This window comes from Littorina saxatilis, linkage group LG7 (assembly GCF_037325665.1).
Source record: "Littorina saxatilis isolate snail1 linkage group LG7, US_GU_Lsax_2.0, whole genome shotgun sequence".
In the NCBI taxonomy this organism is placed as follows: domain Eukaryota; kingdom Metazoa; phylum Mollusca; class Gastropoda; order Littorinimorpha; family Littorinidae; genus Littorina; species Littorina saxatilis.
Genome location: NC_090251.1, coordinates 56,918,274 through 56,932,564, shown reverse-complemented (window position 1 = coordinate 56,932,564; position 14,291 = coordinate 56,918,274). Strand labels below are relative to the sequence as shown.

Here is a 14,291-nt window from a genome sequence, read left to right as displayed (position 1 = left end):
GCTGTTGATTCATTCAGTGTAGAGTATGATGTTACTCCACACGAGTCTGATGTTATCACTGTGCATGCCCTCAGGATTGGAAGTGTGTGATGAGTGAAGCAACATGAGACGTCATCCATACTCGAAGTCCCACAACAGTTTCTTAGTGGAATATTATTATTTAGTCAGTTCCAAATACAAATAAGGAGAGAACGGGGACAGATAGGAAGGGACATGGGGTGGGTACATGGCAAGGCAGTTTGGGGTTGTGGGTGTTCATCGGTGATAACTGCAATAAACAAACAATACCTTATAATACATGCATTGTAAACATCAAATACTATACCAAGTCATTCAATAAAGATAAAGAAGAAATAAATGGACGAGAAAAAAGGGGGGGAAGACGAGTGAGAACGAACAAGTAAACACAACAAAGGGGGGAGGAGACGGGTGAGAACGAACAAGTAAACACAACAAAGGGGGAAGGGGACGGGTGAGAACGAACATGAACTTTCAGTAAAAATAGTAATAAACATTATCGTTGAGGAAAGGGAGACAATCTGCACTAATGTGCACATTTAAAGAAAAAGCATAATTGTATGCATATGGGGACCGTTTGGGGATGGGAGAGACCGTGCTAAAGTGTGCCTTTAAAAGGTCAAGATATACATGCGTTCAAATCAATTCCGTTCCGTTCCCATGACATAATTTTCACAGGTGGCCGAGGCCAGCGTTTCAAAACACCACTCTGTAAATAGAGTCCCGTGCTTCACGTTATTACGTTGCAAAACTGTCTAGTGACAATACCGTTCGTTTGCAGATCAAGCCGACTGCATAAAGAAAAAACTCACTTAGTCGTTTGCCTTTTAGTCCTTTACACATCCGTTTAAATTTAATAACAGAGCCATTTGTGGCAAAGTTATATCCACGCCACAAAAACTTGCGTGTAAGTCATTTAATCCCTAACATCGCGTTAATTTCGTTTTAATTAACGTTACATAACAAAATAACATTTGCACACAAGGCGGGGAAGGAAGACTGACAGGTGAATACCTCACACTCACAATATATACGATTTACACCACCGACTGGCGTGAGAACAACTTGAAAGGGAGTAACCATTAACAGGTGGGGGGGGGGGGATAATCGACCCAATCAAAGCAAACTTAAACACGCAGTCACGTTAACATTACAAAAATCGATTGCCTACAAAAATCACAACAACAACTATTTAATCGCGTTTGACACAGATTTCGCAGCCATAATCTAATGGCCTTACCAATCAAACATTACAATTCAAACACGATCACCAAGAAAAGGGAAATCACGAAGCCAAACGAATTAGTATCCAAGTGCAACGATTTTGACTCAGTAATTATCAAAAAGCAAAGTTTCCGCCTTTTAGATGAAAACGAAATCAAGGACAATGATAATTGGGGGGGGGGGGGGGAAAGGGGGGGGGGCAGCTAGCAAGTAATCGTCAACAGTCCTTCCCCTTTACAATCACACAAAAACCATGTAAAATACTAACCATTTGGGCTCATTTCTTCACGACACTTCTCATAAAGGCACGCAAGTCATGAATGCACAAAACTTCACATCTGGTGTACTTCTCTCCTAAACTATTTTGAACACAAAACCATGGTCGGTTTACTATTAATCTACGTTTCTATTTTCTGACACAATCTGTAGAGATGTGCTCGGTTTCACAGACAGGAAGCAACTGATGGTATTTGCGGGAAGGATAGCCCGCGTGAACCCTTTTTGAGACTGTACCAAAAAACTGACTGTGCAAATTCGTTCTCGTGCGTGTTTCACGCCCGATCAACAATCGTGACATAAATTCAACTCACTGCGTGCGTCCCGTTCAAACGGAGCTGAGGGGCAGTTTTCCAACAAAAATCAACTGCTATCCGCATTACAAAAACATTCACACATTCATCCAACGAGTACGTGGAACTAAAGCGTCAATCACAATACATAGCAGAAAAAGTGAGTCAGAGTCAATGAATGATAGTCGGTCCAGTAAGAGTCTCAAACAAAGGAAAATAACATCTTTCTCACACGCATGACAACCCAGTGAACAAAACACCCTTACACAGGTACAAAAGACCAATACCAATTAATATCGTCATAATTTAAGAACGCACAATTCTGTCTTGTTTCGTCAACACACAAAAATTGGCAATAATAGCCCAACCATAGGCGCATGACATGAAGTAGCATGCCTTGATCAGGGGCATGCACAGCCGCTATTGCGCGAATCTAACCCCCTAACCCTAACCCTAACCCTAAAGATTCGCGCAATAGCGGCCCCGCGCAATAGCGGGCCGACCCCGTGGTATACTATAGTACTTTTACTATAGTAAACTGTGGTACTTTTTCGCCTGGGGTGTTCGTCATTTTAACGTGAGTACATTGCTTTTTGGTCTCTTTATTATTTTGTAGAAACTAAAAAGGCACTCGGAGTCCAGTAACAACATATTGAAGTATCTGTGAATGTGTTTCTGGCAGTTAAATGGGAACTTTGGTGTACAAGAGGTCTTCTGCTGCAGTGCATGGTGTCTAGATCTGGGTTTTGAAGGCTTCCACCGAGGCTGATCAGGGGCGGACGAGGGGGGGGGGGGGGGGGTTCTGGGGTTTCCGGACCCCCCCCCCCCCCCCCCAGCCAAAAAAAAAAAAAATAATTTTGTGTTTTTTTAGGGTATTAATCAGTGACAAAACTGCTGCCTGAAACGTAATGATCATCCTCAGAATGCACCAGATTGCACCATTTTGCATCCTTTTTTTCAACATTTTCCGGGGGGGCATGCCCCCGGACCCACCTAGCAAGCTAGGCGCTTTGCGCCGTCGGCTCGAAGCGCCTTCACACCCATATCTTCACAATATGCTTTTGGACCCCCCCCCCCCCCCCCCCCCCATAAAATGAACTGATCCGCCACTGCTGATGATACTGCCTGTGGTGGGAGGGCGTTCCATTCGCCAATGGTGCGAGAAAAGAAAGACTGCTCTCTGTATGATGTTCTGCAGGCTGAGAGTTTATGAGCCTCAGCATGGATTGAGCGAGTGCTGAGTGCAATTCTTTTCGCTCTATCCTATTAATTCACACATTGACCCTGCAGCAGTGACGATCATTTCTAGACCGTGTACTGGGTCAGCGAGACACGAACGACAACTCAAATCGACACATCGGAACTTCCGTTTACGTTCGTAGCTACTCGGAAATAGCCTTCGGGATTGAAAGCCCCGTAAGACTGACGTGTGAAAAAAAAAATGTCGCCACCGGGGTGAGTGGACGTGCTTCCCTTTCACAAATACTGATACGTAAGTACATGGAACATACATTCCAAAATATATACCCTTCCTGCCATGTGTTATTGTGACGGTGAAAAAGTATAGAGATTGTTTGCTGTGCCAGTGTTGCGTACTTCACGTGCGGCAGATGTGTGCGATGATTTTTTTCAAGTAGCTTGTCATTTCCAACTTGATCAATGATTGGAGCGATACAAATAGTGTGTGTGAGAGAACGAGCGACGCGGGCGTGCCACGTTGCTGGGCTGAAATGTAGGCATTGTTTGATGTAAAACACTGTCGTACATGTTTTTTTGCTGCTTATCCTGAGCTCAATTTTCACGGAATATTTCCTGGAGGCTGTAAGTACATCAACTTGATTCGGTAACTGTGGAAGAACCACAGAGATATATATGGTCAAGAGTACAGAATAGTGTCCAGTCTCTGTGACATGAGCATGACAAATATAATTTTGTCATAAAACAATCTTTTTTACTTAAATTGGAGCATATAGTTATCTTGATACTTCCTACCGAAAGAAATTTCAAATGGGCTATTTACTGAGTAGTATTTGAAGAAAATGTATTTGGTTTGCATGTAACGGTAACACCGTGACCCTTTCAATCAACATCAACTTAAAACAAATCCAGTTTAATTCCAGGTCTTTATTTAACTTTAACAGCCTGCTACAAGTGTACTTTCAATGATTAAATCATTACAACAGTGTTCTAGTCTGATACAGTATTGAAAACTGCATGTAACTGTTGCATGTACGTAACTTTACACAAAGCAGAACATTTGACTCACAATGTTAAAAAAGTAACATATTTAAGTAAAATAAACAAATAAAAAGTCTTCAAATATGTTAAGCCTTATCTTTATATTTAATTGTAAGAAGAGAAGTTCATTTTTCCAATGTCTGAATTATGTTGTAATGCACCATGCATTTACAACATCAGGCGTTCCTAATTTCAAGATAAAATGACTAAGTAAATGTACTGTATTAAAAAGGCTCCTACATTGTCAAGGTATGAAATACTTCAGTTAAAGTATTGATTAAGGTTAAAGTATCCCAACAATTGTTTTACTCGTTGAGTCACTTGAGAAAAAGTGACTGTAATCGGTCAGTGTTAGTCTGTCCGGCCGGCCGGCCGTCCGGCCGGCCGGCCGTAGACACCACCTTAACGTTGGACTTTTCTCGGAAACTATCAAAGCGATCGGGCTCATATTTTGTTTAGTCGTGACCTCCAATGACCTCTACACTTTAACGATGGTTTCGTTGACCTTTGACCTTTTTCAAGGTCACAGGTCAGCGTCAAAGGAAAAATTAGACATTTTATATCTTTGACAAAGTTCATCGGATGTGATTGAAACTTTGTAGGATTATTCTTTACATCAAAGTATTTACATCTGTAGCCTTTTACGAACGTTATCAGAAAAACAAGGGAGATAACTAGCCTTTTCTGTTCGGCAACACACAACTTAACGTTGGGCTTTTCTCGGAAACTATAAAAGTGACCGGGCTCAAATTTTATGTGAACGTGACTCATTGTGTTGTGAATAGCAATTTCTTCCTGTCCATCTGATGCCTCGTATAATATTCAGAACTGCGAAAGTGACTCGATCGAGCGTTTGCTCTTCTTGTTTTAATGTATAAAATAGAAAACCTAGCAATACATGCATGTAACATAACACTGTGACCTATCCTTTTTCTTACCCATTTTTCACCAGAAAAAGAAATCCATCCAGAATTAAATGTTCTACAAGTAAATACATAGATATAAACATATTTCACATCCAAAAATGTGAGTCCAAGTGATAAAGGGAAAGAATAAATAACAAGAAAAGACGTATGCAAGTAACTTTACACCAACTAGTGCTATTTGAAGGTGAAATAATTGTTATACAGCCTCTTAATCACTTAAATCGTACTAGTAATTGAAGAAAACATTCTCTTAATATTGAATGACCTATTGAGTGCTTAAGACAGTGAAATAATTGAATTTAAGTGGATTCAGAGCCAGTTTTAGGCAACAAACAAAATATCCCGAATAAGGGAAAGGCAAACATATCCATTCAACTTTTGTTATTACTTCAGCTACACCTTAGTAATCAAAAGAGAAATACTCAAACAAAACAGCAAATGTTAGACAAAACATTGGGCAACAACCAAAAATGTCCTACCAACCAAACTTTGCTACCAACCAGCCTTTCCTATCTTTCAGATTGTAACTAGACAACAGCACAACATGAACTCAAAAACAAACATGAAGCTGCTAACCACAGATGTGGCACTGACAGATGGAATAGAAGAGCCTCTGCATACATGAAAATCAATGACAGTTTTGAAATATTAACAAAACAGCGTTCCACCCACTCGTATTATTTTTTATTGTTTTTTTTTTTATTATGGAGGGAATGCATCTAGGCTGGTTGACCTCATGCTAAACAAATACATGACAACAGTACAGCTTCAGAAATCTTAGTGCATGGGAACAAAGGGCCACACATAGAAGTCTGTTTGCTTTCACGCTGTTTCTTCAGGAAATGTACTTCTGCACCATCACCAATGAGGGCTTGAATCTGCAACACAAAATAACAAGAAATTTCGAGGTGATATTCAAAGCGTACCAGTTCCACATAACTAATCTCATGAAAATCATCAATTTGATTGAATTAAACATAAATTACCATGCATGTTAATATATTCGTGTACATTTAAACAAAAACTAGTATCATTGGTACTGAAACAAACAAAAACAAAAAATCCCCAGTGCCTCAATTCTCACAATTTCTTCCTGAATGTATTGAAGTCCTTGTACTCTTACCCCTGGAAATGCAGGTCACAGTATTGTCAGCTGAGTCCACACCACTCTGTTCTGCAAACTTCACTGGATGTTGTCTCAGTTGATAGTGTCCAGGGAAGGAAGAAAATTTAAAAAAAATTAAATGCTGGACCGATGAAACAAACTTTTTTGTGTCCTGAAATAGCATTCCTAATGCTGTTGATCATGTGTGTGTTATGTTACATTGTGATTCAAACACATACTGTTAAAACTCATCCTAATACATAATTATTCACTCTTAGTCTGAAAACACTCACCTTCTTTGTGAATTTTTGTTTTTACCGAGTAAAGTTACATTCAAGCAATAGATTAAGTGGGTTTTTGTTTGTTTGTTGACCTGCATTAAACCATATCTTGGTTGTTAAGCAGCCTTAAAAAAAAGCATCCACAGAAAAGAAAGAAAAGATAATAAACTATGTTGACGGCAATTTTTACTCATACATGTAACTTAACACCGAATAATCCCTTAGTCTATGATTATGTTTGTGTTATGTGACATTCAAACACATGTTTAAAAAAAATGCTTGTACTAAGTGATCCACTCTTTGAACATTATAGTGTGCAATTAGTGTGCACAAAAATGTGAAATTCTTCAAGATACGTTTGAAAGTAACTTTACACAAAACCTATGGTGTCATGTTACATGCAAACACCTTTAATCTATTTTGAAGCATTAAACAGTTTGAAAAGCAAAATTGTTGACTGTTTCCATCCAGTCACCTTTCAAAGTGGGATGGAACCAGTCAATGAAATCCTGAGTTCATCTTAGCAATGCCATTTGAAAATGTCAGTATGACTGCAGACAGGTTTCACAGTCTTCAGAGTCGGGTATGTCCCTGACTTTGATATTAAATAAAATGTTTCGTTTTGTTTAGTCGTGAATTTTCACTGGTCTGTGTCGAATGTCTTCGGAATTTACATATGAAAAATAAACGTTGATCGAATTTAAGTCAAGTTTGTATTCCCCACCAGCGAAAAAGGTAGGTCGGTCGTGAGAAATGAGACAGACACGATTTCCCTTTTTAGCCACATTGCAATAGACAAAGGCACCAGTACAAAAACACACAAAGAAATCCAGTGAAAAGTACATTAGAAACCAAAGAACAGAGATAGATGAACACACTTAGTTAAAAAAAACAATGAATGTGTTTATGTTTAGTCGATACAATCGCATGTGAAGTAAACGGTCTTTTTTCCAAATGTGTCTGTCTCAAAAACGTTAATTCCAAATCTGTTCAGTTGGAATGGCTGTTAAAAGGTTTGGGCGTAACATGCTTTTAATAAGTAGCAATTTCCATCAAATCACGACATGAAAGGGTTTTGAAAGGCTAACTACGGCTTATTCTACTTGCGCTTGGTCATTTTGTCACTCGGGCAAGGTGTCTGTCTCATTTTTTCTCACGACCGCCCTGCAGACAAATCGTCTGCTATAACCGCCATACACAGCAAATTGTCATGATGCAACCAATTTTACACTTCCTATCCGTTGTCAGGCAGATAATCAACTGGCTGACTAAAGAATTTTTCGGCATGTGTTTATTTCAGAGCACGTTATTTACTGTCTAGTAACTCGGGCAAGGTGTCTGTCTCATTTTTTCTCACGACCGCCCTGCAGACAAATCGTCTGCTATAACCGCCATACACAGCAAATTGTCATGATGCAACCAATTTTACACTTCCTATCCGTTGTCAGGCAGATGATCAACTGGCTGACTAAAGAATTTTTCGGCATGTGTTTATTTCAGAGCACGTTATTTACTGTCTAGTCACTCGGGCAAGGTGTCTGTCTCATTTTTTCTCACGACCGTCCTGAAGACAAATCGTCTGCTATGACCGCCATACACAGCAAATTGTCATGATGCAACCAATTTTATACTTCCTATCCGTTGTCAGGCAGATGATCAACTGGCTGACTAAAGAATTTTTCGGCATGTGTTTATTTCAGAGCACGTTATTTACTGTCTGTCTCTGAAAACCTTGAATTCTCACGACCGCCCGGCACTATTGACGGTCATTTCTTACCAAATGTTAAGCAGATTCATTTGTAAAATAACAACATTCAGTGACTGTGTCTGATCAACGCCAGTGTTTTTTTCCAATCATTGAATGCACTGCATTGTGAATGTTGTGGTCAAGTGAGAGTTTTATAGACATCGCCGTACGTTTTTCAACACTTTGATGACGTCAGACAGCAGATTGAAAACGTTCCAACTTGGAAAGAGAGCCAGTCACGATCATATAATCGTAGGGCTAGGGAATCAATAGTTGCTTTGTTTATTAACTTTCAAGTGCTTTTAAAAGTTTGATTTTTGTCATTGTTATTGTTGCATATGTGCGTGCGTACGTGCGCGCGCGCCTGTCAGTGTGGAAGAGTGTAGGGTAAGTGTATCCAATTCCGACCGACTTCGGGGATACCTAAATCCGACCGATTTTCCAAGTCACTAATGATGAGGTTCACACGTCATCCCAACAGAAAGAATGCCATTCATACAAGGGCCATTCATGAACGGTTGATGACGCGACGTCACGAACCAATCGTTTCGTCACGAGAGTTAATTGCGTCATCTGCACCGCGGCGCGAAATGTGCCTTCGCCATACGTTTCTTGCAAAGGGTGAGATAATTTGATGAACAGAGTTGTGTTTCTTTTACATGGATGTTAATAAGTGTTTTTGGAAGAATAATGTTATGGTTCTGACTAAATCTCATTGTACTTTTTAATCGAAAAGGGGAAAATCTTATCGGTCGTGATTAGATACCCAGTTTTTGAGAGAGTATTTAAATCCGACAACAACGCAGATAATACAAAACGCTGCACAAAATCCCAGTAAAACCATTCATAGTTTACGTTTATGACTTGAAAAAAGCATATGAACAAGGAAACATATCAGATGATGTATTATCTAACTGTGTGTGTGTGTGTGTGTGTGTGTGTGCGTGCGGCCGAGCGTTGCGCGCACGTGTTCGTTTGTGTGTGTGTGTGTGTGTGTGTGCGTGCGTGCGTGCGTGCGTGTGTGTGTGTGTGTGTGTGTGTGTGTGTGTGTAAGCGTGCGCGCGAGCGTTGTGCGCACGTGTTCGTTTGTGTTAGCTTATGTGTGTGTGTGTGTGTGTGTGTGTGTGTGTGTGTGTGTGTGTGTTGATGCGTGAGTGTTCATGCGTGCGTACTTGCATGTGTGCGTGCGAGAGGGGTTGGGTTTTCTTATGTGTGCAGAGTAGTTGTAGAAAATGCAAGACATTAAGGTTCAATCTGTAGTAGATATACTGGGACAGCGTCCATGTACTATGCCACAGTTCAGTCTGTAGTGGATATACTGGGACTGCGTCCAGGTACTATGCCACAGTTCAGTCAGTAGTGGATATACTAGGACTGCGTTAAGGTACTCTGCCACAGTCTTTGATGACGTCATTTCCGTTTTTGTGATAGTTGAGGCGGACCTGTTAAGTAATCTTTGATTAAGTCGGGACTTTGATATTGCATTTGAGCCAGGTAGCTTGAAAATAAGTGAATTAGTTCGCTCATTAAAATTGTCATCAAAAACGAATATTTCATTACAGATTCAAACACTACTACATTGTACTTCTTATCTTCTCCTGATTTAAAATATATATATACATATGTTATGTTTACTTTAAAAACGCGTTCAGAATTAAAGAAAACAGGTTGAGTATGCTTCGCGGAGATGAGTGTGATCCGTGACGGTTTTCGGGTATGGTTAGCCGAGACTATCTGAATTTAGTCTCGCCGATCGGACTTTTTTTTTTTTTAGTTTATCCTTCAATTTGATGCCTATAGATTGACTACATGTTTTTATATCGCTTTACGCGACTTGTTTTACATTTCGTCAAGTTATGAAATGTATTATAAAATTTGCTACATAACATTCTAAAAATTGCAAATAACAATAACACTTTTGATTACAGATTCAAAAGTTATTGCATTGTATCCTTTGGATTTCCTGGATCCCAATGTATAAACAGATATGTCATGCTTAGTGTGAAAATCTGCTCAAATGAGAAAAATCGCCCGTTTTGTTCATATGCTTCGCGGAGGCAACCCGTCTCGGTCTTCTGGTTTCGGCTAGCCAAATCTCACTAGCATTGTTAATGACTCGTCCCTGATTCCAATGTTGATCTTTTAGTTTCAAACCAACTTAATGTTTTATTATCGCTTCACATGACTTGTTCTGTATATTTGTTTTCGCTGTCATGATGTCACCATTTAGAGGGTAGGGTTACATTTTCAGGTATTTATTCCCCAAGAATATGCAAAAAAAATTCCAAACTCGTTTTTTTCTATTGGTCAATGATTCTACTTTTTTTTTAAAGTGAGAAATGGAGTGCAATTAACATTGTTACTTTTGAAGGTATGCTCATGACGTGCATCACAGCGAAATAGCAGTTCAGAAGAACGGAATTCCCATAATTAGTCCTTATTTTCTGCTTTTTTCACTGAGCTCGGAAATGATATTTTGCTTGCATTGTTATTGCTTAATTTATTAAAGCCTCTGGACAATATTCTTTGAATAAATCGTTACCCAATTCTGTTTACGTCTATCCCTTTGTTTGATAGAGTACTGTAACAAGCTATCACATTATGTCGACAAGAATGCGTCTCCATACAAGTTTTTGTCTTGATTCCATCCAGGAGGATGTAAGGCTTTAATAAAAACACTATTTCAAAGATCTCTGTCAAGATTGATTTTGTTGAAAAAAAAGGAAGTCTGTGATTGAAGATTGTGAAACCTGCCTGCAGGTACATAACATAACATGCATTTATCGTGTTAAGTTACTTGCATGCACGTTTTTACTGCATGTAACATAATGCACAATTATAATTCAAATGTTACCATGAAGCAAACAATTCATTTGTATTAAAAAGCTCCTATTCAATAGATTTTGCTATACCAAACTTGTGTGATGAAAAATACATGAGTGTAACTTAACACCACTCTTTATGGAGTAAAGTTACATACAAACACATATATCACTAAAACATCCCTTGTGCAGGCGAAAACACAAACTGAAGTTAAAGATCGCCATTCAAAACGCATTATCTTGAAAAATCAGACAGGTACGTGCAGATTCAGTTTCCATCAACAAGGTGATAGTTAGCATGTAACTTTACACGGGCATGTTGTCACTGTGATTGCGTTAGGTTACGTACGAACAGAACATTCAAACTTGGGTTTAAGATCGTACCAGGGCCATCCACATTCATCGAGAATGCAAATGTTCAGATTATTGCATATTTGTTTTCCTTTAAAATTTCCCCGATCTAAAATGAATGCAGCACTTGCTTGTACGTAACGTTAACGATATGTACTTTCGTGTTAAGTTACAATCACGCGTCAAAATGGTAAGTCGTAACAATTTTTTTTAATCCTTCGAGATCTCACAACACTACGTCCAAAATTGGTCTTCTCGCTAAAAAACATGTAAAAATCATTCTCCTAAAGCAAACATATTCACGCATGTAACATTAAAAACAGTAACACCAAAAGTAAGCATGGTCACTCACAAACATGTGCTCATAACAAATCAAGGGCCCCAAAAAACATACATAGCATCTTGACCTTGCTTCAAGGTCAAGGTCGCAGGGACCATAAATGTTGTCTAAAAAACAGCTATTTTTCACATTTTTCCCATTTTCTCTGAAGTTTTTGAGATTGAATACCTCACCTATATATGATATATAGGGCAAAGTAAGCCCCATCTTTTGATACCAGTTTGGTTTACCTTGCTTCAAGGTCAAGGTCACAGGAGCTCTTCAAAGTTGGATTGTATACATATTTTGAAGTGACCTTGACCCTGAACTATGGAAGATAACTGTTTCAAACTTAAAAATTATGTGGGGCACATGTTATGCTTTCATCATGAGACACATTTGGTCACATATGATCAAGGTCAAGGTCACTTTGACCCTTATGAAATGTGACCAAAATAAGGTAGTGAACCACTAAAAGTGACCATATCTCATGGTAGAAAGAGCCAATAAGCACCATTGTACTTCCTATGTCTTGAATTAACAGCTTTGTGTTGCATGACCTTGGATGACCTTGACCTTGGGTCAAGGTCACATGTATTTTGGTAGGAAAAATGTGTAAAGCAGTTCTTAGTGTATGATGTCATTGCTAGGTTTAGGTCAAGCATGTGAGTCGTATGGGCTTTGCCCTTCTTGTTCACAATGTAGTCGTCAGTTAGTCATTTGAATGCGACTCGATGTGAGCTTATCTACAATAGCACGTTTTTATGCACGAAACAAACGGCTGTGGTTCACAAGAACTCTAGCGATGGCTTTTGACTGTCACTGAGAGGAACGGCGATATGCACTGATAAACCGTCGTCTGCTACGACCCTTGCGTGACCCTGCTTCCGGGCTTTTCTTTTTTCAAACTTTCACAACTTCGAATTGCACTGATCTTGTCTTGATGAAAAAAGAATTCTTTTATGATTAAAGAATGTTTGTGTAACAAGCTGTCAATTTATTATTTAGATTTTAAAAGTTAGGTCTAGCGCAAAAACGCACCACGGTCCAAAAACATTCTGATAATCATCGATCCACGGCTATCGCCAGTTTAAGGGAAGTAACTCATTTTTGACCTGAGTTCAGGATGGGTCCAAAAAGTGTTAGAGACAATCTGCAAAATTAATTCTTCAAAAATTGCTCGCTCTTTACGTAGGGCACCTAGGATGTTCCCGTTTGGTGAGCGTTCAAATGGAAGGGTGTTTGTACTGTGTCTAAAAGCCTGACAGTATCTGTGATGGGGTTTACGGGAGGCTTACTGTCCGGGCGTAATTTCCGGGATAGGCCTATTCACAACAGCCGTCCAGCACCAAAACGGGGCGCCATTGTTGTTAAGGACCAAGGCCACAAAAATAAATTCTTTGAACATTTCTCACGCTCGACAGAATGCAGCCAGAGACTATAGAGTATACAGAGACCCGTCATCCTTCTTTGCGCTGCGGTGCGAAACTGAGACCGGCCAGCCCAGCGCGGGAAAAGAGCCACACCCTGCCGCACAAGGTAGCTGGCGGCTTCTGTCGGCTGTGTTTATATCACGTTTATATTAACATACTGTCTGTTCTGTCCGGCTGACAGTGCTGCAAAAAGTAACTGGACGAAAAAATATGTTTGTTTGTGAACATCCTTTTTAAATTACCATAAAAACACCGCAGAAAATGGTATAGATTAAAATTAAATCAAATTTTCTTGGGCAATATTCGCTGTAGTTATGCAAACATGATTCAAGTCAGTCTCTTTTCATGAACAAACCGTCGTTATTTTTGTGTGTTTTAATCAAATACAAATACATACTGAATACATGGTTAGTTAAGCCTGAGAAAATATGTCAGGAATAAATCGTTTAACCTTTGCCGTGCTTCCTGGGTTCACCTGTACCCAGAGACACACTAAAATCATTGTAACTCTGGAACCATTAAAGGTATCGTTTTGAAATTTTAAGTATCTCTCACACACCTAATTTGCTCTCTGTCTGCACATTTTTAGTGTGTACATGACAAAACATTAAAATTAATTGATTATGATAATTTAGATAAACACTACCGATGGCGCGGGTTCACACAAACCCATACTTTTAAAGAGTAGTCAGACCTGGGAACCCATACGATTTCGCCGTATTTTGTACGCATAATTGTCTAGAATACGAGCAGTACGGTCAGTGTAAAGCAAATACGACGAGAAAAATGCCTGGACAACTTTTCCTTATAAGCTCATCCCAAAGTCGTTCCAGTATTTTGACACATGATTACAGTTTTTGTCAGTAAACATTGAAAGAAGCAATTGTTTTAAATGTTTCGGTAAACTTAATCGACGGTGCAACGGACGCGTGTGAAACATGTTTGGATCACAGATGTTCAAAATAATGCTGTGTGGAGTACGCTCATTTTTCTGAAAATACACCAAGTTTGTTTGAGAATACTCCAAGTGCGAAACAAGGGTTCCCAGGTCTGACTAGTAGTGATTGTAACTATCCCTCTGCCGACGGCGCGGGTTCTGCTACACCCATAATTACCAAAGGGGCGGAACAGTGTCTGTCTGCCTGTTTGTCTCCAAGAGACTGTCTGTCTCTCTGTCCGTCTGTCCGTATCTCTATGTCTGTATGTCTGTTGTCAGTTGCTCTGTCTGTCTGTCTATCTGTCTATCCGTCTATCCGTC

General features: G+C 39.5%; 2 long non-coding RNA genes across 2 annotated transcripts; one reads left to right on the top strand and one right to left on the bottom strand.

Moving 5' to 3' along the window:
• The first annotated feature begins 3,683 nt into the window (after positions 1 to 3,683).
• LOC138971868 (uncharacterized) lies at positions 3,684 to 9,723 on the top strand. Its single transcript, XR_011457406.1, has 2 exons — positions 3,684 to 4,027; positions 6,919 to 9,723. It is a non-coding gene; the product is annotated as an uncharacterized lncRNA (long non-coding RNA).
• On the bottom strand, positions 5,698 to 6,912 carry LOC138971867 (uncharacterized). Its single transcript, XR_011457405.1, has 2 exons — positions 6,099 to 6,912; positions 5,698 to 5,853 (listed from the first exon to the last, which is right to left on the bottom strand). It is a non-coding gene; the product is annotated as an uncharacterized lncRNA (long non-coding RNA).
• Positions 9,724 to 14,291: the final 4,568 nt, after the last annotated feature.